The sequence below is a fragment of the Ambystoma mexicanum genome, unplaced genomic scaffold, assembly GCF_040938575.1.
Source record: "Ambystoma mexicanum isolate Mex_15411 unplaced genomic scaffold, UKY_AmexF1_1 Mex_scaf20, whole genome shotgun sequence".
NCBI classification, from domain to species: Eukaryota; Metazoa; Chordata; class Amphibia; order Caudata; family Ambystomatidae; genus Ambystoma; species Ambystoma mexicanum.
Window position 1 is genome coordinate 2,299,516 of NW_027182434.1, and position 19,843 is coordinate 2,319,358.

The 19,843-nt window shown below is 51.5% G+C and overlaps 22 non-coding genes across 22 annotated transcripts; 9 read left to right on the plus strand and 13 right to left on the minus strand.

Annotated features, from left to right (window-relative positions):
- The first annotated feature begins 402 nt into the window (after positions 1 to 402).
- Positions 403 to 474, plus strand: TRNAD-GUC (transfer RNA aspartic acid (anticodon GUC)). The gene has a single exon. It is a non-coding gene; the product is annotated as a tRNA-Asp (tRNA).
- Positions 475 to 1,248: 774 nt separating this feature from the next.
- TRNAL-AAG (transfer RNA leucine (anticodon AAG)) lies at positions 1,249 to 1,330 on the minus strand. Its single transcript has one exon. It is a non-coding gene; the product is annotated as a tRNA-Leu (tRNA).
- A 1,378-nt stretch (positions 1,331 to 2,708) lies between these two features.
- Positions 2,709 to 2,790, minus strand: TRNAL-AAG (transfer RNA leucine (anticodon AAG)). The gene has a single exon. It is a non-coding gene; the product is annotated as a tRNA-Leu (tRNA).
- A 541-nt stretch (positions 2,791 to 3,331) lies between these two features.
- Positions 3,332 to 3,403, plus strand: TRNAD-GUC (transfer RNA aspartic acid (anticodon GUC)). Its single transcript has one exon. It is a non-coding gene; the product is annotated as a tRNA-Asp (tRNA).
- Positions 3,404 to 4,177: 774 nt separating this feature from the next.
- On the minus strand, positions 4,178 to 4,259 carry TRNAL-AAG (transfer RNA leucine (anticodon AAG)). Its single transcript has one exon. It is a non-coding gene; the product is annotated as a tRNA-Leu (tRNA).
- Positions 4,260 to 4,800: 541 nt separating this feature from the next.
- Positions 4,801 to 4,872, plus strand: TRNAD-GUC (transfer RNA aspartic acid (anticodon GUC)). The gene has a single exon. It is a non-coding gene; the product is annotated as a tRNA-Asp (tRNA).
- A 774-nt stretch (positions 4,873 to 5,646) lies between these two features.
- TRNAL-AAG (transfer RNA leucine (anticodon AAG)) lies at positions 5,647 to 5,728 on the minus strand. The gene has a single exon. It is a non-coding gene; the product is annotated as a tRNA-Leu (tRNA).
- Positions 5,729 to 6,269: 541 nt separating this feature from the next.
- TRNAD-GUC (transfer RNA aspartic acid (anticodon GUC)) lies at positions 6,270 to 6,341 on the plus strand. Its single transcript has one exon. It is a non-coding gene; the product is annotated as a tRNA-Asp (tRNA).
- Positions 6,342 to 7,115: 774 nt separating this feature from the next.
- Positions 7,116 to 7,197, minus strand: TRNAL-AAG (transfer RNA leucine (anticodon AAG)). The gene has a single exon. It is a non-coding gene; the product is annotated as a tRNA-Leu (tRNA).
- A 541-nt stretch (positions 7,198 to 7,738) lies between these two features.
- TRNAD-GUC (transfer RNA aspartic acid (anticodon GUC)) lies at positions 7,739 to 7,810 on the plus strand. Its single transcript has one exon. It is a non-coding gene; the product is annotated as a tRNA-Asp (tRNA).
- Positions 7,811 to 8,584: 774 nt separating this feature from the next.
- TRNAL-AAG (transfer RNA leucine (anticodon AAG)) lies at positions 8,585 to 8,666 on the minus strand. Its single transcript has one exon. It is a non-coding gene; the product is annotated as a tRNA-Leu (tRNA).
- Positions 8,667 to 10,053: 1,387 nt separating this feature from the next.
- TRNAL-AAG (transfer RNA leucine (anticodon AAG)) lies at positions 10,054 to 10,135 on the minus strand. The gene has a single exon. It is a non-coding gene; the product is annotated as a tRNA-Leu (tRNA).
- Positions 10,136 to 11,522: 1,387 nt separating this feature from the next.
- Positions 11,523 to 11,604, minus strand: TRNAL-AAG (transfer RNA leucine (anticodon AAG)). Its single transcript has one exon. It is a non-coding gene; the product is annotated as a tRNA-Leu (tRNA).
- Positions 11,605 to 12,990: 1,386 nt separating this feature from the next.
- TRNAL-AAG (transfer RNA leucine (anticodon AAG)) lies at positions 12,991 to 13,072 on the minus strand. Its single transcript has one exon. It is a non-coding gene; the product is annotated as a tRNA-Leu (tRNA).
- A 541-nt stretch (positions 13,073 to 13,613) lies between these two features.
- TRNAD-GUC (transfer RNA aspartic acid (anticodon GUC)) lies at positions 13,614 to 13,685 on the plus strand. Its single transcript has one exon. It is a non-coding gene; the product is annotated as a tRNA-Asp (tRNA).
- Positions 13,686 to 14,459: 774 nt separating this feature from the next.
- On the minus strand, positions 14,460 to 14,541 carry TRNAL-AAG (transfer RNA leucine (anticodon AAG)). The gene has a single exon. It is a non-coding gene; the product is annotated as a tRNA-Leu (tRNA).
- Positions 14,542 to 15,082: 541 nt separating this feature from the next.
- TRNAD-GUC (transfer RNA aspartic acid (anticodon GUC)) lies at positions 15,083 to 15,154 on the plus strand. The gene has a single exon. It is a non-coding gene; the product is annotated as a tRNA-Asp (tRNA).
- Positions 15,155 to 15,928: 774 nt separating this feature from the next.
- Positions 15,929 to 16,010, minus strand: TRNAL-AAG (transfer RNA leucine (anticodon AAG)). Its single transcript has one exon. It is a non-coding gene; the product is annotated as a tRNA-Leu (tRNA).
- Positions 16,011 to 17,388: 1,378 nt separating this feature from the next.
- Positions 17,389 to 17,470, minus strand: TRNAL-AAG (transfer RNA leucine (anticodon AAG)). The gene has a single exon. It is a non-coding gene; the product is annotated as a tRNA-Leu (tRNA).
- Positions 17,471 to 18,011: 541 nt separating this feature from the next.
- TRNAD-GUC (transfer RNA aspartic acid (anticodon GUC)) lies at positions 18,012 to 18,083 on the plus strand. Its single transcript has one exon. It is a non-coding gene; the product is annotated as a tRNA-Asp (tRNA).
- Positions 18,084 to 18,857: 774 nt separating this feature from the next.
- TRNAL-AAG (transfer RNA leucine (anticodon AAG)) lies at positions 18,858 to 18,939 on the minus strand. The gene has a single exon. It is a non-coding gene; the product is annotated as a tRNA-Leu (tRNA).
- A 541-nt stretch (positions 18,940 to 19,480) lies between these two features.
- On the plus strand, positions 19,481 to 19,552 carry TRNAD-GUC (transfer RNA aspartic acid (anticodon GUC)). The gene has a single exon. It is a non-coding gene; the product is annotated as a tRNA-Asp (tRNA).
- The last annotated feature ends 291 nt before the right edge of the window (positions 19,553 to 19,843 follow it).

Sequence of the window (19,843 nt, forward strand, 5' to 3'; positions counted from 1 at the left end):
AGGCAAGGTGGGAGATGGGGGCAAGAAGTGAGAAAAAAACTAATCGCAAGCTAGGGCAGGATTCGGAAAGTGAAGCCGAAAAGGGGCTTAGCATGCAGCCCAGGGGTTTCTTTGACTGTCCTAAGCCCACAGGGACTTTGCCGTCCTCAGCTCATGAGACTTGAGATGGGTAGCTTGATTTGCTGAGGAAATGCGGGATGACAGATTCAACTCTGGAGTCAAACATAGCCCGGAACTATCGCCTTAAACTGAGTTTTAAGCCTGGTGCCGATAAAAAGAAAGAAATTAGCCTTAGATCGGGCAAGCCGTTTGACGGGGGAAAATGAGACCCCCCTAGGCCAGCTAGGTGGTCGCTGGATGCTGTGCAGACATCAGCAGCTGTTCATTTCATGCCCTCACGTCTCCTCGTTAGTATAGTGGTCAGTATCCCCGCCTGTCACGCGGGAGACCGGGGTTCAATTCCCCGACGGGGAGGTTAAACCTTTTCTGGATTTTTTTTAGTTCTTGACAAATATTCTTGAAGATTAGGCTGAGTCAAGTAGGGAATGGGTGCCAAGAACTGACTCTTTAAGAAAAAAGCACCGGCAACGCTAGTCATCGTACAATATTTGTGCACAATTGCTTACATTAGGCGGCCGGTCCACTTTATTGAGTCCCCCTCAGCACCATTTAGTGCTCCTGTTGTCTGCGAAGTCCAAATTGTAACCCTGAATCAGTTCCTCTTCTGACCCTTTGTATCATGTTACATGACGAGTAATGATCACCTGTTAGCTTTATCCCTAATTATAACTCTCACTCTTTCCCTGCATCTAACCCTAGCTCTAATCCCATCATTAACCTCGGTCCGGGCACACGCGTGAACCCCTACTCTCATCTCAGCCTCTCCTGGTGATACATCACACCTGGGATCGTTTGCTCCCTGTGGGCTGTGGGAAATTTGCTACCAGCACGCCCTGGAAGTGGGGCTCATTCCGCTGCAACGGGAGGTCTTCCCAGGACGCGTCACAGCTCAACGCAAGAGCTCCTGGGTTTCGAAGGCTCTTGCAGCAAGCCTTCACAAAGCAGCAGGGAGCGCCGTTCCAGATGAGAAACTTGAGACTGGATGTCCAGAAAAGCAAGACGTCAGAAGCGAAACCTTTTTCCTGCAGGGTGTGGCATACCATCCGCTTGCTCATTGCGACAGAGGTGGCACTAATGAAGGAAGAGGTCAACGTTACGTTCTTCTTTAAAATGCAAGGCCAGGAAAAGTGGCAGCGGTGGGATTTGAACCCACGCCTCCGAAGAGACTGGAGCCTTAATCCAGCGCCTTAGACCGCTCGGCCACGCTACCTCCCTGCTAGTCGCCGAAAGCGGAACTTGACCCGTTGCCCGGCCCGCTTTAGTGCTTTGCCTTTTCTCCTTGGAAAGTCTGGAGACAGGCAGTGGAAGGGCAGGCAAACTGTCAGGTGCGCAGAGGAGGGGAGACCATGAGGCAAGGTGGGAGATGGGGGCAAGAAGTGAGAAAAAAACTAATCGCAAGCTAGGGCAGGATTCGGAAAGTGAAGCCGAAAAGGGGCTTAGCATGCAGCCCAGGGGTTTCTTTGACTGTCCTAAGCCCACAGGGACTTTGCCGTCCTCAGCTCATGAGACTTGAGATGGGTAGCTTGATTTGCTGAGGAAATGCGGGATGACAGATTCAACTCTGGAGTCAAACATAGCCCGGAACTATCGCCTTAAACTGAGTTTTAAGCCTGGTGCCGATAAAAAGAAAGAAATTAGCCTTAGATCGGGCAAGCCGTTTGACGGGGGAAAATGAGACCCCCCTAGGCCAGCTAGGTGGTCGCTGGATGCTGTGCAGACATCAGCAGCTGTTCATTTCATGCCCTCACGTCTCCTCGTTAGTATAGTGGTCAGTATCCCCGCCTGTCACGCGGGAGACCGGGGTCGACGGGGAGGTTAAACCGTTTCTGGATTTTTTTTAGTTCTTGACAAATATTCTTGAAGATTAGGCTGAGTCAAGTAGGGAATGGGTGCCAAGAACTGACTCTTTAAGAAAAAAGCACCGGCAACGCTAGTCATCGTACAATATTTGTGCACAATTGCTTACATTAGGCGGCCGGTCCACTTTATTGAGTCCCCCTCAGCACCATTTAGTGCTCCTGTTGTCTGCGAAGTCCAAATTGTAACCCTGAATCAGTTCCTCTTCTGACCCTTTGTATCATGTTACATGACGAGTAATGATCACCTGTTAGCTTTATCCCTAATTATAACTCTCACTCTTTCCCTGCATCTAACCCTAGCTCTAATCCCATCATTAACCTCGGTCCGGGCACACGCGTGAACCCCTACTCTCATCTCAGCCTCTCCTGGTGATACATCACACCTGGGATCGTTTGCTCCCTGTGGGCTGTGGGAAATTTGCTACCAGCACGCCCTGGAAGTGGGGCTCATTCCGCTGCAACGGGAGGTCTTCCCAGGACGCGTCACAGCTCAACGCAAGAGCTCCTGGGTTTCGAAGGCTCTTGCAGCAAGCCTTCACAAAGCAGCAGGGAGCGCCGTTCCAGATGGGAAACTTGAGACTGGATGTCCAGAAAAGCAAGACGTCAGAAGCGAAACCTTTTTCCTGCAGGGTGTGGCATACCATCCGCTTGCTCATTGCGACAGAGGTGGCACTAATGAAGGAAGAGGTCAACGTTACGTTCTTCTTTAAAATGCAAGGCCAGGAAAAGTGGCAGCGGTGGGATTTGAACCCACGCCTCCGAAGAGACTGGAGCCTTAATCCAGCGCCTTAGACCGCTCGGCCACGCTACCTCCCGGCTAGTCGCCGAAAGCGGAACTTGACCCGTTGCCCGGCCCGCTTTAGTGCTTTGCCTTTTCTCCTTGGAAAGTCTGGAGACAGGCAGTGGAAGGGCAGGCAAACTGTCAGGTGCGCAGAGGAGGGGAGACCATGAGGCAAGGTGGGAGATGGGGGCAAGAAGTGAGAAAAAAACTAATCGCAAGCTAGGGCAGGATTCGGAAAGTGAAGCCGAAAAGGGGCTTAGCATGCAGCCCAGGGGTTTCTTTGACTGTCCTAAGCCCACAGGGACTTTGCCGTCCTCAGCTCATGAGACTTGAGATGGGTAGCTTGATTTGCTGAGGAAATGCGGGATGACAGATTCAACTCTGGAGTCAAACATAGCCCGGAACTATCGCCTTAAACTGAGTTTTAAGCCTGGTGCCGATAAAAAGAAAGAAATTAGCCTTAGATCGGGCAAGCCGTTTGACGGGGGAAAATGAGACCCCCCTAGGCCAGCTAGGTGGTCGCTGGATGCTGTGCAGACATCAGCAGCTGTTCATTTCATGCCCTCACGTCTCCTCGTTAGTATAGTGGTCAGTATCCCCGCCTGTCACGCGGGAGACCGGGGTTCAATTCCCCGACGGGGAGGTTAAACCGTTTCTGGATTTTTTTTAGTTCTTGACAAATATTCTTGAAGATTAGGCTGAGTCAAGTAGGGAATGGGTGCCAAGAACTGACTCTTTAAGAAAAAAGCACCGGCAACGCTAGTCATCGTACAATATTTGTGCACAATTGCTTACATTAGGCGGCCGGTCCACTTTATTGAGTCCCCCTCAGCACCATTTAGTGCTCCTGTTGTCTGCGAAGTCCAAATTGTAACCCTGAATCAGTTCCTCTTCTGACCCTTTGTATCATGTTACATGACGAGTAATGATCACCTGTTAGCTTTATCCCTAATTATAACTCTCACTCTTTCCCTGCATCTAACCCTAGCTCTAATCCCATCATTAACCTCGGTCCGGGCACACGCGTGAACCCCTACTCTCATCTCAGCCTCTCCTGGTGATACATCACACCTGGGATCGTTTGCTCCCTGTGGGCTGTGGGAAATTTGCTACCAGCACGCCCTGGAAGTGGGGCTCATTCCGCTGCAACGGGAGGTCTTCCCAGGACGCGTCACAGCTCAACGCAAGAGCTCCTGGGTTTCGAAGGCTCTTGCAGCAAGCCTTCACAAAGCAGCAGGGAGCGCCGTTCCAGATGGGAAACTTGAGACTGGATGTCCAGAAAAGCAAGACGTCAGAAGCGAAACCTTTTTCCTGCAGGGTGTGGCATACCATCCGCTTGCTCATTGCGACAGAGGTGGCACTAATGAAGGAAGAGGTCAACGTTACGTTCTTCTTTAAAATGCAAGGCCAGGAAAAGTGGCAGCGGTGGGATTTGAACCCACGCCTCCGAAGAGACTGGAGCCTTAATCCAGCGCCTTAGACCGCTCGGCCACGCTACCTCCCGGCTAGTCGCCGAAAGCGGAACTTGACCCGTTGCCCGGCCCGCTTTAGTGCTTTGCCTTTTCTCCTTGGAAAGTCTGGAGACAGGCAGTGGAAGGGCAGGCAAACTGTCAGGTGCGCAGAGGAGGGGAGACCATGAGGCAAGGTGGGAGATGGGGGCAAGAAGTGAGAAAAAAACTAATCGCAAGCTAGGGCAGGATTCGGAAAGTGAAGCCGAAAAGGGGCTTAGCATGCAGCCCAGGGGTTTCTTTGACTGTCCTAAGCCCACAGGGACTTTGCCGTCCTCAGCTCATGAGACTTGAGATGGGTAGCTTGATTTGCTGAGGAAATGCGGGATGACAGATTCAACTCTGGAGTCAAACATAGCCCGGAACTATCGCCTTAAACTGAGTTTTAAGCCTGGTGCCGATAAAAAGAAAGAAATTAGCCTTAGATCGGGCAAGCCGTTTGACGGGGGAAAATGAGACCCCCCTAGGCCAGCTAGGTGGTCGCTGGATGCTGTGCAGACATCAGCAGCTGTTCATTTCATGCCCTCACGTCTCCTCGTTAGTATAGTGGTCAGTATCCCCGCCTGTCACGCGGGAGACCGGGGTTCAATTCCCCGACGGGGAGGTTAAACCGTTTCTGGATTTTTTTTAGTTCTTGACAAATATTCTTGAAGATTAGGCTGAGTCAAGTAGGGAATGGGTGCCAAGAACTGACTCTTTAAGAAAAAAGCACCGGCAACGCTAGTCATCGTACAATATTTGTGCACAATTGCTTACATTAGGCGGCCGGTCCACTTTATTGAGTCCCCCTCAGCACCATTTAGTGCTCCTGTTGTCTGCGAAGTCCAAATTGTAACCCTGAATCAGTTCCTCTTCTGACCCTTTGTATCATGTTACATGACGAGTAATGATCACCTGTTAGCTTTATCCCTAATTATAACTCTCACTCTTTCCCTGCATCTAACCCTAGCTCTAATCCCATCATTAACCTCGGTCCGGGCACACGCGTGAACCCCTACTCTCATCTCAGCCTCTCCTGGTGATACATCACACCTGGGATCGTTTGCTCCCTGTGGGCTGTGGGAAATTTGCTACCAGCACGCCCTGGAAGTGGGGCTCATTCCGCTGCAACGGGAGGTCTTCCCAGGACGCGTCACAGCTCAACGCAAGAGCTCCTGGGTTTCGAAGGCTCTTGCAGCAAGCCTTCACAAAGCAGCAGGGAGCGCCGTTCCAGATGGGAAACTTGAGACTGGATGTCCAGAAAAGCAAGACGTCAGAAGCGAAACCTTTTTCCTGCAGGGTGTGGCATACCATCCGCTTGCTCATTGCGACAGAGGTGGCACTAATGAAGGAAGAGGTCAACGTTACGTTCTTCTTTAAAATGCAAGGCCAGGAAAAGTGGCAGCGGTGGGATTTGAACCCACGCCTCCGAAGAGACTGGAGCCTTAATCCAGCGCCTTAGACCGCTCGGCCACGCTACCTCCCGGCTAGTCGCCGAAAGCGGAACTTGACCCGTTGCCCGGCCCGCTTTAGTGCTTTGCCTTTTCTCCTTGGAAAGTCTGGAGACAGGCAGTGGAAGGGCAGGCAAACTGTCAGGTGCGCAGAGGAGGGGAGACCATGAGGCAAGGTGGGAGATGGGGGCAAGAAGTGAGAAAAAAACTAATCGCAAGCTAGGGCAGGATTCGGAAAGTGAAGCCGAAAAGGGGCTTAGCATGCAGCCCAGGGGTTTCTTTGACTGTCCTAAGCCCACAGGGACTTTGCCGTCCTCAGCTCATGAGACTTGAGATGGGTAGCTTGATTTGCTGAGGAAATGCGGGATGACAGATTCAACTCTGGAGTCAAACATAGCCCGGAACTATCGCCTTAAACTGAGTTTTAAGCCTGGTGCCGATAAAAAGAAAGAAATTAGCCTTAGATCGGGCAAGCCGTTTGACGGGGGAAAATGAGACCCCCCTAGGCCAGCTAGGTGGTCGCTGGATGCTGTGCAGACATCAGCAGCTGTTCATTTCATGCCCTCACGTCTCCTCGTTAGTATAGTGGTCAGTATCCCCGCCTGTCACGCGGGAGACCGGGGTTCAATTCCCCGACGGGGAGGTTAAACCGTTTCTGGATTTTTTTTAGTTCTTGACAAATATTCTTGAAGATTAGGCTGAGTCAAGTAGGGAATGGGTGCCAAGAACTGACTCTTTAAGAAAAAAGCACCGGCAACGCTAGTCATCGTACAATATTTGTGCACAATTGCTTACATTAGGCGGCCGGTCCACTTTATTGAGTCCCCCTCAGCACCATTTAGTGCTCCTGTTGTCTGCGAAGTCCAAATTGTAACCCTGAATCAGTTCCTCTTCTGACCCTTTGTATCATGTTACATGACGAGTAATGATCACCTGTTAGCTTTATCCCTAATTATAACTCTCACTCTTTCCCTGCATCTAACCCTAGCTCTAATCCCATCATTAACCTCGGTCCGGGCACACGCGTGAACCCCTACTCTCATCTCAGCCTCTCCTGGTGATACATCACACCTGGGATCGTTTGCTCCCTGTGGGCTGTGGGAAATTTGCTACCAGCACGCCCTGGAAGTGGGGCTCATTCCGCTGCAACGGGAGGTCTTCCCAGGACGCGTCACAGCTCAACGCAAGAGCTCCTGGGTTTCGAAGGCTCTTGCAGCAAGCCTTCACAAAGCAGCAGGGAGCGCCGTTCCAGATGGGAAACTTGAGACTGGATGTCCAGAAAAGCAAGACGTCAGAAGCGAAACCTTTTTCCTGCAGGGTGTGGCATACCATCCGCTTGCTCATTGCGACAGAGGTGGCACTAATGAAGGAAGAGGTCAACGTTACGTTCTTCTTTAAAATGCAAGGCCAGGAAAAGTGGCAGCGGTGGGATTTGAACCCACGCCTCCGAAGAGACTGGAGCCTTAATCCAGCGCCTTAGACCGCTCGGCCACGCTACCTCCCGGCTAGTCGCCGAAAGCGGAACTTGACCCGTTGCCCGGCCCGCTTTAGTGCTTTGCCTTTTCTCCTTGGAAAGTCTGGAGACAGGCAGTGGAAGGGCAGGCAAACTGTCAGGTGCGCAGAGGAGGGGAGACCATGAGGCAAGGTGGGAGATGGGGGCAAGAAGTGAGAAAAAAACTAATCGCAAGCTAGGGCAGGATTCGGAAAGTGAAGCCGAAAAGGGGCTTAGCATGCAGCCCAGGGGTTTCTTTGACTGTCCTAAGCCCACAGGGACTTTGCCGTCCTCAGCTCATGAGACTTGAGATGGGTAGCTTGATTTGCTGAGGAAATGCGGGATGACAGATTCAACTCTGGAGTCAAACATAGCCCGGAACTATCGCCTTAAACTGAGTTTTAAGCCTGGTGCCGATAAAAAGAAAGAAATTAGCCTTAGATCGGGCAAGCCGTTTGACGGGGGAAAATGAGACCCCCCTAGGCCAGCTAGGTGGTCGCTGGATGCTGTGCAGACATCAGCAGCTGTTCATTTCATGCCCTCACGTCTCCTCGTTAGTATAGTGGTCAGTATCCCCGCCTGTCACGCGGGAGACCGGGGTTCAATTCCCCGACGGGGAGGTTAAACCGTTTCTGGATTTTTTTTAGTTCTTGACAAATATTCTTGAAGATTAGGCTGAGTCAAGTAGGGAATGGGTGCCAAGAACTGACTCTTTAAGAAAAAAGCACCGGCAACGCTAGTCATCGTACAATATTTGTGCACAATTGCTTACATTAGGCGGCCGGTCCACTTTATTGAGTCCCCCTCAGCACCATTTAGTGCTCCTGTTGTCTGCGAAGTCCAAATTGTAACCCTGAATCAGTTCCTCTTCTGACCCTTTGTATCATGTTACATGACGAGTAATGATCACCTGTTAGCTTTATCCCTAATTATAACTCTCACTCTTTCCCTGCATCTAACCCTAGCTCTAATCCCATCATTAACCTCGGTCCGGGCACACGCGTGAACCCCTACTCTCATCTCAGCCTCTCCTGGTGATACATCACACCTGGGATCGTTTGCTCCCTGTGGGCTGTGGGAAATTTGCTACCAGCACGCCCTGGAAGTGGGGCTCATTCCGCTGCAACGGGAGGTCTTCCCAGGACGCGTCACAGCTCAACGCAAGAGCTCCTGGGTTTCGAAGGCTCTTGCAGCAAGCCTTCACAAAGCAGCAGGGAGCGCCGTTCCAGATGGGAAACTTGAGACTGGATGTCCAGAAAAGCAAGACGTCAGAAGCGAAACCTTTTTCCTGCAGGGTGTGGCATACCATCCGCTTGCTCATTGCGACAGAGGTGGCACTAATGAAGGAAGAGGTCAACGTTACGTTCTTCTTTAAAATGCAAGGCCAGGAAAAGTGGCAGCGGTGGGATTTGAACCCACGCCTCCGAAGAGACTGGAGCCTTAATCCAGCGCCTTAGACCGCTCGGCCACGCTACCTCCCTGCTAGTCGCCGAAAGCGGAACTTGACCCGTTGCCCGGCCCGCTTTAGTGCTTTGCCTTTTCTCCTTGGAAAGTCTGGAGACAGGCAGTGGAAGGGCAGGCAAACTGTCAGGTGCGCAGAGGAGGGGAGACCATGAGGCAAGGTGGGAGATGGGGGCAAGAAGTGAGAAAAAAACTAATCGCAAGCTAGGGCAGGATTCGGAAAGTGAAGCCGAAAAGGGGCTTAGCATGCAGCCCAGGGGTTTCTTTGACTGTCCTAAGCCCACAGGGACTTTGCCGTCCTCAGCTCATGAGACTTGAGATGGGTAGCTTGATTTGCTGAGGAAATGCGGGATGACAGATTCAACTCTGGAGTCAAACATAGCCCGGAACTATCGCCTTAAACTGAGTTTTAAGCCTGGTGCCGATAAAAAGAAAGAAATTAGCCTTAGATCGGGCAAGCCGTTTGACGGGGGAAAATGAGACCCCCCTAGGCCAGCTAGGTGGTCGCTGGATGCTGTGCAGACATCAGCAGCTGTTCATTTCATGCCCTCACGTCTCCTCGTTAGTATAGTGGTCAGTATCCCCGCCTGTCACACGGGAGACCGGGGTTCAATTCCCCGACGGGGAGGTTAAACCTTTTCTGGATTTTTTTTAGTTCTTGACAAATATTCTTGAAGATTAGGCTGAGTCAAGTAGGGAATGGGTGCCAAGAACTGACTCTTTAAGAAAAAAGCACCGGCAACGCTAGTCATCGTACAATATTTGTGCACAATTGCTTACATTAGGCGGCCGGTCCACTTTATTGAGTCCCCCTCAGCACCATTTAGTGCTCCTGTTGTCTGCGAAGTCCAAATTGTAACCCTGAATCAGTTCCTCTTCTGACCCTTTGTATCATGTTACATGACGAGTAATGATCACCTGTTAGCTTTATCCCTAATTATAACTCTCACTCTTTCCCTGCATCTAACCCTAGCTCTAATCCCATCATTAACCTCGGTCCGGGCACACGCGTGAACCCCTACTCTCATCTCAGCCTCTCCTGGTGATACATCACACCTGGGATCGTTTGCTCCCTGTGGGCTGTGGGAAATTTGCTACCAGCACGCCCTGGAAGTGGGGCTCATTCCGCTGCAACGGGAGGTCTTCCCAGGACGCGTCACAGCTCAACGCAAGAGCTCCTGGGTTTCGAAGGCTCTTGCAGCAAGCCTTCACAAAGCAGCAGGGAGCGCCGTTCCAGATGGGAAACTTGAGACTGGATGTCCAGAAAAGCAAGACGTCAGAAGCGAAACCTTTTTCCTGCAGGGTGTGGCATACCATCCGCTTGCTCATTGCGACAGAGGTGGCACTAATGAAGGAAGAGGTCAACGTTACGTTCTTCTTTAAAATGCAAGGCCAGGAAAAGTGGCAGCGGTGGGATTTGAACCCACGCCTCCGAAGAGACTGGAGCCTTAATCCAGCGCCTTAGACCGCTCGGCCACGCTACCTCCCGGCTAGTCGCCGAAAGCGGAACTTGACCCGTTGCCCGGCCCGCTTTAGTGCTTTGCCTTTTCTCCTTGGAAAGTCTGGAGACAGGCAGTGGAAGGGCAGGCAAACTGTCAGGTGCGCAGAGGAGGGGAGACCATGAGGCAAGGTGGGAGATGGGGGCAAGAAGTGAGAAAAAAACTAATCGCAAGCTAGGGCAGGATTCGGAAAGTGAAGCCGAAAAGGGGCTTAGCATGCAGCCCAGGGGTTTCTTTGACTGTCCTAAGCCCACAGGGACTTTGCCGTCCTCAGCTCATGAGACTTGAGATGGGTAGCTTGATTTGCTGAGGAAATGCGGGATGACAGATTCAACTCTGGAGTCAAACATAGCCCGGAACTATCGCCTTAAACTGAGTTTTAAGCCTGGTGCCGATAAAAAGAAAGAAATTAGCCTTAGATCGGGCAAGCCGTTTGACGGGGGAAAATGAGACCCCCCTAGGCCAGCTAGGTGGTCGCTGGATGCTGTGCAGACATCAGCAGCTGTTCATTTCATGCCCTCACGTCTCCTCGTTAGTATAGTGGTCAGTATCCCCGCCTGTCACCCGGGAGACCGGGGTTCAATTCCCCGACGGGGAGGTTAAACCGTTTCTGGATTTTTTTTAGTTCTTGACAAATATTCTTGAAGATTAGGCTGAGTCAAGTAGGGAATGGGTGCCAAGAACTGACTCTTTAAGAAAAAAGCACCGGCAACGCTAGTCATCGTACAATATTTGTGCACAATTGCTTACATTAGGCGGCCGGTCCACTTTATTGAGTCCCCCTCAGCACCATTTAGTGCTCCTGTTGTCTGCGAAGTCCAAATTGTAACCCTGAATCAGTTCCTCTTCTGACCCTTTGTATCATGTTACATGACGAGTAATGATCACCTGTTAGCTTTATCCCTAATTATAACTCTCACTCTTTCCCTGCATCTAACCCTAGCTCTAATCCCATCATTAACCTCGGTCCGGGCACACGCGTGAACCCCTACTCTCATCTCAGCCTCTCCTGGTGATACATCACACCTGGGATCGTTTGCTCCCTGTGGGCTGTGGGAAATTTGCTACCAGCACGCCCTGGAAGTGGGGCTCATTCCGCTGCAACGGGAGGTCTTCCCAGGACGCGTCACAGCTCAACGCAAGAGCTCCTGGGTTTCGAAGGCTCTTGCAGCAAGCCTTCACAAAGCAGCAGGGAGCGCCGTTCCAGATGGGAAACTTGAGACTGGATGTCCAGAAAAGCAAGACGTCAGAAGCGAAACCTTTTTCCTGCAGGGTGTGGCATACCATCCGCTTGCTCATTGCGACAGAGGTGGCACTAATGAAGGAAGAGGTCAACGTTACGTTCTTCTTTAAAATGCAAGGCCAGGAAAAGTGGCAGCGGTGGGATTTGAACCCACGCCTCCGAAGAGACTGGAGCCTTAATCCAGCGCCTTAGACCGCTCGGCCACGCTACCTCCCTGCTAGTCGCCGAAAGCGGAACTTGACCCGTTGCCCGGCCCGCTTTAGTGCTTTGCCTTTTCTCCTTGGAAAGTCTGGAGACAGGCAGTGGAAGGGCAGGCAAACTGTCAGGTGCGCAGAGGAGGGGAGACCATGAGGCAAGGTGGGAGATGGGGGCAAGAAGTGAGAAAAAAACTAATCGCAAGCTAGGGCAGGATTCGGAAAGTGAAGCCGAAAAGGGGCTTAGCATGCAGCCCAGGGGTTTCTTTGACTGTCCTAAGCCCACAGGGACTTTGCCGTCCTCAGCTCATGAGACTTGAGATGGGTAGCTTGATTTGCTGAGGAAATGCGGGATGACAGATTCAACTCTGGAGTCAAACTTAGCCCGGAACTATCGCCTTAAACTGAGTTTTAAGCCTGGTGCCGATAAAAAGAAAGAAATTAGCCTTAGATCGGGCAAGCCGTTTGACGGGGGAAAATGAGACCCCCTAGGCCAGCTAGGTGGTCGCTGGATGCTGTGCAGACATCAGCAGCTGTTCATTTCATGCCCTCACGTCTCCTCGTTAGTATAGTGGTCAGTATCCCCGCCTGTCACGCGGGAGACCGGGGCTCAATTCCCCGACGGGGAGGTTAAACCTTTTCTGGATTTTTTTTAGTTCTTGACAAATATTCTTGAAGATTAGGCTGAGTCAAGTAGGGAATGGGTGCCAAGAACTGACTCTTTAAGAAAAAAGCACCGGCAACGCTAGTCATCGTACAATATTTGTGCACAATTGCTTACATTAGGCGGCCGGTCCACTTTATTGAGTCCCCCTCAGCACCATTTAGTGCTCCTGTTGTCTGCGAAGTCCAAATTGTAACCCTGAATCAGTTCCTCTTCTGACCCTTTGTATCATGTTACATGACGAGTAATGATCACCTGTTAGCTTTATCCCTAATTATAACTCTCACTCTTTCCCTGCATCTAACCCTAGCTCTAATCCCATCATTAACCTCGGTCCGGGCACACGCGTGAACCCCTACTCTCATCTCAGCCTCTCCTGGTGATACATCACACCTGGGATCGTTTGCTCCCTGTGGGCTGTGGGAAATTTGCTACCAGCACGCCCTGGAAGTGGGGCTCATTCCGCTGCAACGGGAGGTCTTCCCAGGACGCGTCACAGCTCAACGCAAGAGCTCCTGGGTTTCGAAGGCTCTTGCAGCAAGCCTTCACAAAGCAGCAGGGAGCGCCGTTCCAGATGGGAAACTTGAGACTGGATGTCCAGAAAAGCAAGACGTCAGAAGCGAAACCTTTTTCCTGCAGGGTGTGGCATACCATCCGCTTGCTCATTGCGACAGAGGTGGCACTAATGAAGGAAGAGGTCAACGTTACGTTCTTCTTTAAAATGCAAGGCCAGGAAAAGTGGCAGCGGTGGGATTTGAACCCACGCCTCCGAAGAGACTGGAGCCTTAATCCAGCGCCTTAGACCGCTCGGCCACGCTACCTCCCTGCTAGTCGCCGAAAGCGGAACTTGACCCGTTGCCCGGCCCGCTTTAGTGCTTTGCCTTTTCTCCTTGGAAAGTCTGGAGACAGGCAGTGGAAGGGCAGGCAAACTGTCAGGTGCGCAGAGGAGGGGAGACCATGAGGCAAGGTGGGAGATGGGGGCAAGAAGTGAGAAAAAAACTAATCGCAAGCTAGGGCAGGATTCGGAAAGTGAAGCCGAAAAGGGGCTTAGCATGCAGCCCAGGGGTTTCTTTGACTGTCCTAAGCCCACAGGGACTTTGCCGTCCTCAGCTCATGAGACTTGAGATGGGTAGCTTGATTTGCTGAGGAAATGCGGGATGACAGATTCAACTCTGGAGTCAAACATAGCCCGGAACTATCGCCTTAAACTGAGTTTTAAGCCTGGTGCCGATAAAAAGAAAGAAATTAGCCTTAGATCGGGCAAGCCGTTTGACGGGGGAAAATGAGACCCCCCTAGGCCAGCTAGGTGGTCGCTGGATGCTGTGCAGACATCAGCAGCTGTTCATTTCATGCCCTCACGTCTCCTCGTTAGTATAGTGGTCAGTATCCCCGCCTGTCACGCGGGAGACCGGGGTTCAATTCCCCGACGGGGAGGTTAAACCTTTTCTGGATTTTTTTTAGTTCTTGACAAATATTCTTGAAGATTAGGCTGAGTCAAGTAGGGAATGGGTGCCAAGAACTGACTCTTTAAGAAAAAAGCACCGGCAACGCTAGTCATCGTACAATATTTGTGCACAATTGCTTACATTAGGCGGCCGGTCCACTTTATTGAGTCCCCCTCAGCACCATTTAGTGCTCCTGTTGTCTGCGAAGTCCAAATTGTAACCCTGAATCAGTTCCTCTTCTGACCCTTTGTATCATGTTACATGACGAGTAATGATCACCTGTTAGCTTTATCCCTAATTATAACTCTCACTCTTTCCCTGCATCTAACCCTAGCTCTAATCCCATCATTAACCTCGGTCCGGGCACACGCGTGAACCCCTACTCTCATCTCAGCCTCTCCTGGTGATACATCACACCTGGGATCGTTTGCTCCCTGTGGGCTGTGGGAAATTTGCTACCAGCACGCCCTGGAAGTGGGGCTCATTCCGCTGCAACGGGAGGTCTTCCCAGGACGCGTCACAGCTCAACGCAAGAGCTCCTGGGTTTCGAAGGCTCTTGCAGCAAGCCTTCACAAAGCAGCAGGGAGCGCCGTTCCAGATGAGAAACTTGAGACTGGATGTCCAGAAAAGCAAGACGTCAGAAGCGAAACCTTTTTCCTGCAGGGTGTGGCATACCATCCGCTTGCTCATTGCGACAGAGGTGGCACTAATGAAGGAAGAGGTCAACGTTACGTTCTTCTTTAAAATGCAAGGCCAGGAAAAGTGGCAGCGGTGGGATTTGAACCCACGCCTCCGAAGAGACTGGAGCCTTAATCCAGCGCCTTAGACCGCTCGGCCACGCTACCTCCCTGCTAGTCGCCGAAAGCGGAACTTGACCCGTTGCCCGGCCCGCTTTAGTGCTTTGCCTTTTCTCCTTGGAAAGTCTGGAGACAGGCAGTGGAAGGGCAGGCAAACTGTCAGGTGCGCAGAGGAGGGGAGACCATGAGGCAAGGTGGGAGATGGGGGCAAGAAGTGAGAAAAAAACTAATCGCAAGCTAGGGCAGGATTCGGAAAGTGAAGCCGAAAAGGGGCTTAGCATGCAGCCCAGGGGTTTCTTTGACTGTCCTAAGCCCACAGGGACTTTGCCGTCCTCAGCTCATGAGACTTGAGATGGGTAGCTTGATTTGCTGAGGAAATGCGGGATGACAGATTCAACTCTGGAGTCAAACATAGCCCGGAACTATCGCCTTAAACTGAGTTTTAAGCCTGGTGCCGATAAAAAGAAAGAAATTAGCCTTAGATCGGGCAAGCCGTTTGACGGGGGAAAATGAGACCCCCCTAGGCCAGCTAGGTGGTCGCTGGATGCTGTGCAGACATCAGCAGCTGTTCATTTCATGCCCTCACGTCTCCTCGTTAGTATAGTGGTCAGTATCCCCGCCTGTCACGCGGGAGACCGGGGTTCAATTCCCCGACGGGGAGGTTAAACCTTTTCTGGATTTTTTTTAGTTCTTGACAAATATTCTTGAAGATTAGGCTGAGTCAAGTAGGGAATGGGTGCCAAGAACTGACTCTTTAAGAAAAAAGCACCGGCAACGCTAGTCATCGTACAATATTTGTGCACAATTGCTTACATTAGGCGGCCGGTCCACTTTATTGAGTCCCCCTCAGCACCATTTAGTGCTCCTGTTGTCTGCGAAGTCCAAATTGTAACCCTGAATCAGTTCCTCTTCTGACCCTTTGTATCATGTTACATGACGAGTAATGATCACCTGTTAGCTTTATCCCTAATTATAACTCTCACTCTTTCCCTGCATCTAACCCTAGCTCTAATCCCATCATTAACCTCGGTCCGGGCACACGCGTGAACCCCTACTCTCATCTCAGCCTCTCCTGGTGATACATCACACCTGGGATCGTTTGCTCCCTGTGGGCTGTGGGAAATTTGCTACCAGCACGCCCTGGAAGTGGGGCTCATTCCGCTGCAACGGGAGGTCTTCCCAGGACGCGTCACAGCTCAACGCAAGAGCTCCTGGGTTTCGAAGGCTCTTGCAGCAAGCCTTCACAAAGCAGCAGGGAGCGCCGTTCCAGATGAGAAACTTGAGACTGGATGTCCAGAAAAGCAAGACGTCAGAAGCGAAACCTTTTTCCTGCAGGGTGTGGCATACCATCCGCTTGCTCATTGCGACAGAGGTGGCACTAATGAAGGAAGAGGTCAACGTTACGTTCTTCTTTAAAATGCAAGGCCAGGAAAAGTGGCAGCGGTGGGATTTGAACCCACGCCTCCGAAGAGACTGGAGCCTTAATCCAGCGCCTTAGACCGCTCGGCCACGCTACCTCCCTGCTAGTCGCCGAAAGCGGAACTTGACCCGTTGCCCGGCCCGCTTTAGTGCTTTGCCTTTTCTCCTTGGAAAGTCTGGAGACAGGCAGTGGAAGGGCAGGCAAACTGTCAGGTGCGCAGAGGAGGGGAGACCATGAGGCAAGGTGGGAGATGGGGGCAAGAAGTGAGAAAAAAACTAATCGCAAGCTAGGGCAGGATTCGGAAAGTGAAGCCGAAAAGGGGCTTAGCATGCAGCCCAGGGGTTTCTTTGACTGTCCTAAGCCCACAGGGACTTTGCCGTCCTCAGCTCATGAGACTTGAGATGGGTAGCTTGATTTGCTGAGGAAATGCGGGATGACAGATTCAACTCTGGAGTCAAACATAGCCCGGAACTATCGCCTTAAACTGAGTTTTAAGCCTGGTGCCGATAAAAAGAAAGAAATTAGCCTTAGATCGGGCAAGCCGTTTGACGGGGGAAAATGAGACCCCCCTAGGCCAGCTAGGTGGTCGCTGGATGCTGTGCAGACATCAGCAGCTGTTCATTTCATGCCCTCACGTCTCCTCGTTAGTATAGTGGTCAGTATCCCCGCCTGTCACGCGGGAGACCGGGGTCGACGGGGAGGTTAAACCGTTTCTGGATTTTTTTTAGTTCTTGACAAATATTCTTGAAGATTAGGCTGAGTCAAGTAGGGAATGGGTGCCAAGAACTGACTCTTTAAGAAAAAAGCACCGGCAACGCTAGTCATCGTACAATATTTGTGCACAATTGCTTACATTAGGCGGCCGGTCCACTTTATTGAGTCCCCCTCAGCACCATTTAGTGCTCCTGTTGTCTGCGAAGTCCAAATTGTAACCCTGAATCAGTTCCTCTTCTGACCCTTTGTATCATGTTACATGACGAGTAATGATCACCTGTTAGCTTTATCCCTAATTATAACTCTCACTCTTTCCCTGCATCTAACCCTAGCTCTAATCCCATCATTAACCTCGGTCCGGGCACACGCGTGAACCCCTACTCTCATCTCAGCCTCTCCTGGTGATACATCACACCTGGGATCGTTTGCTCCCTGTGGGCTGTGGGAAATTTGCTACCAGCACGCCCTGGAAGTGGGGCTCATTCCGCTGCAACGGGAGGTCTTCCCAGGACGCGTCACAGCTCAACGCAAGAGCTCCTGGGTTTCGAAGGCTCTTGCAGCAAGCCTTCACAAAGCAGCAGGGAGCGCCGTTCCAGATGGGAAACTTGAGACTGGATGTCCAGAAAAGCAAGACGTCAGAAGCGAAACCTTTTTCCTGCAGGGTGTGGCATACCATCCGCTTGCTCATTGCGACAGAGGTGGCACTAATGAAGGAAGAGGTCAACGTTACGTTCTTCTTTAAAATGCAAGGCCAGGAAAAGTGGCAGCGGTGGGATTTGAACCCACGCCTCCGAAGAGACTGGAGCCTTAATCCAGCGCCTTAGACCGCTCGGCCACGCTACCTCCCGGCTAGTCGCCGAAAGCGGAACTTGACCCGTTGCCCGGCCCGCTTTAGTGCTTTGCCTTTTCTCCTTGGAAAGTCTGGAGACAGGCAGTGGAAGGGCAGGCAAACTGTCAGGTGCGCAGAGGAGGGGAGACCATGAGGCAAGGTGGGAGATGGGGGCAAGAAGTGAGAAAAAAACTAATCGCAAGCTAGGGCAGGATTCGGAAAGTGAAGCCGAAAAGGGGCTTAGCATGCAGCCCAGGGGTTTCTTTGACTGTCCTAAGCCCACAGGGACTTTGCCGTCCTCAGCTCATGAGACTTGAGATGGGTAGCTTGATTTGCTGAGGAAATGCGGGATGACAGATTCAACTCTGGAGTCAAACATAGCCCGGAACTATCGCCTTAAACTGAGTTTTAAGCCTGGTGCCGATAAAAAGAAAGAAATTAGCCTTAGATCGGGCAAGCCGTTTGACGGGGGAAAATGAGACCCCCCTAGGCCAGCTAGGTGGTCGCTGGATGCTGTGCAGACATCAGCAGCTGTTCATTTCATGCCCTCACGTCTCCTCGTTAGTATAGTGGTCAGTATCCCCGCCTGTCACGCGGGAGACCGGGGTTCAATTCCCCGACGGGGAGGTTAAACCGTTTCTGGATTTTTTTTAGTTCTTGACAAATATTCTTGAAGATTAGGCTGAGTCAAGTAGGGAATGGGTGCCAAGAACTGACTCTTTAAGAAAAAAGCACCGGCAACGCTAGTCATCGTACAATATTTGTGCACAATTGCTTACATTAGGCGGCCGGTCCACTTTATTGAGTCCCCCTCAGCACCATTTAGTGCTCCTGTTGTCTGCGAAGTCCAAATTGTAACCCTGAATCAGTTCCTCTTCTGACCCTTTGTATCATGTTACATGACGAGTAATGATCACCTGTTAGCTTTATCCCTAATTATAACTCTCACTCTTTCCCTGCATCTAACCCTAGCTCTAATCCCATCATTAACCTCGGTCCGGGCACACGCGTGAACCCCTACTCTCATCTCAGCCTCTCCTGGTGATACATCACACCTGGGATCGTTTGCTCCCTGTGGGCTGTGGGAAATTTGCTACCAGCACGCCCTGGAAGTGGGGCTCATTCCGCTGCAACGGGAGGTCTTCCCAGGACGCGTCACAGCTCAACGCAAGAGCTCCTGGGTTTCGAAGGCTCTTGCAGCAAGCCTTCACAAAGCAGCAGGGAGCGCCGTTCCAGATGGGAAACTTGAGACTGGATGTCCAGAAAAGCAAGACGTCAGAAGCGAAACCTTTTTCCTGCAGGGTGTGGCATACCATCCGCTTGCTCATTGCGACAGAGGTGGCACTAATGAAGGAAGAGGTCAACGTTACGTTCTTCTTTAAAATGCAAGGCCAGGAAAAGTGGCAGCGGTGGGATTTGAACCCACGCCTCCGAAGAGACTGGAGCCTTAATCCAGCGCCTTAGACCGCTCGGCCACGCTACCTCCCGGCTAGTCGCCGAAAGCGGAACTTGACCCGTTGCCCGGCCCGCTTTAGTGCTTTGCCTTTTCTCCTTGGAAAGTCTGGAGACAGGCAGTGGAAGGGCAGGCAAACTGTCAGGTGCGCAGAGGAGGGGAGACCATGAGGCAAGGTGGGAGATGGGGGCAAGAAGTGAGAAAAAAACTAATCGCAAGCTAGGGCAGGATTCGGAAAGTGAAGCCGAAAAGGGGCTTAGCATGCAGCCCAGGGGTTTCTTTGACTGTCCTAAGCCCACAGGGACTTTGCCGTCCTCAGCTCATGAGACTTGAGATGGGTAGCTTGATTTGCTGAGGAAATGCGGGATGACAGATTCAACTCTGGAGTCAAACATAGCCCGGAACTATCGCCTTAAACTGAGTTTTAAGCCTGGTGCCGATAAAAAGAAAGAAATTAGCCTTAGATCGGGCAAGCCGTTTGACGGGGGAAAATGAGACCCCCCTAGGCCAGCTAGGTGGTCGCTGGATGCTGTGCAGACATCAGCAGCTGTTCATTTCATGCCCTCACGTCTCCTCGTTAGTATAGTGGTCAGTATCCCCGCCTGTCACGCGGGAGACCGGGGTTCAATTCCCCGACGGGGAGGTTAAACCGTTTCTGGATTTTTTTTAGTTCTTGACAAATATTCTTGAAGATTAGGCTGAGTCAAGTAGGGAATGGGTGCCAAGAACTGACTCTTTAAGAAAAAAGCACCGGCAACGCTAGTCATCGTACAATATTTGTGCACAATTGCTTACATTAGGCGGCCGGTCCACTTTATTGAGTCCCCCTCAGCACCATTTAGTGCTCCTGTTGTCTGCGAAGTCCAAATTGTAACCCTGAATCAGTTCCTCTTCTGACCCTTTGTATCATGTTACATGACGAGTAATGATCACC